The sequence below is a fragment of the Sinocyclocheilus anshuiensis genome, unplaced genomic scaffold, assembly GCF_001515605.1.
Source record: "Sinocyclocheilus anshuiensis isolate Anshui unplaced genomic scaffold, SAMN03320099.WGS_v1.1 scaffold455, whole genome shotgun sequence".
Taxonomy (NCBI): domain Eukaryota; kingdom Metazoa; phylum Chordata; class Actinopteri; order Cypriniformes; family Cyprinidae; genus Sinocyclocheilus; species Sinocyclocheilus anshuiensis.
Genome location: NW_015552560.1, coordinates 368,099 through 368,722, shown reverse-complemented (window position 1 = coordinate 368,722; position 624 = coordinate 368,099). Strand labels below are relative to the sequence as shown.

The window sequence follows — 624 nt, the reverse complement described above, 5'->3', positions numbered from 1 at the left end:
CCGGGAAACACGGGCTCTGAGGCTATATTGTGGACTTTACACATATGGGAACCACTTAGGCCTCTACATATAGAACCCAGCCCTCTACCAGTTCTCACGGATTCAGTGAGTGAGGGCCTGGTGCCGGACGTTCCGCCAAGTCTGGCTGCCGAGGGGACGGAGGAGCTCGACAGGGCCTACAGTACGGACACTCTGGAGCAGTTTTAGCAAGCCGTGACTAATCGGGGCCTCTCAGCGCCTCTACCCGTTTGAGGTGAAAACACAGGAGGATACCAGCTCCACACGAAGGCTATAGAATCTAGCGATCGTGTTGGGGTCACCCAGCCCGCAGCACTACAAATATCTGTCAGCGAGGCGCCACGAGCCAGCGCCCAGGAGGATGCAACACTCCTAGTAGAGTGAGCTCACAACCTGAGCGGGCAGGGCACACCCTGTGCCTGATAAGCCGGGGTGATAGCATCCACAATCCAGTGGACCATCCTCTGCTTAGAGACGGCCTTCCCCTTCTGCCGGCCTCCGTAACAGATAAAGAGCTGGTCTGAGGTCCTAAAGCTTTGTGTCTGGTCTAGTAGCATCTCAAGGCTCGGACGGGACAGAGCAAAGCTAGGGCTGAGGCTGCCTCCT

General features: G+C 57.1%; 1 protein-coding gene across 1 annotated transcript in view; it reads left to right on the top strand.

Moving 5' to 3' along the window:
- Positions 1–624, top strand: part of LOC107664695 (brefeldin A-inhibited guanine nucleotide-exchange protein 3-like) — a 67,978-nt gene that overhangs the window by 17,658 nt on the left and 49,696 nt on the right. The gene's annotated exons all lie outside the window — the stretch shown is intronic.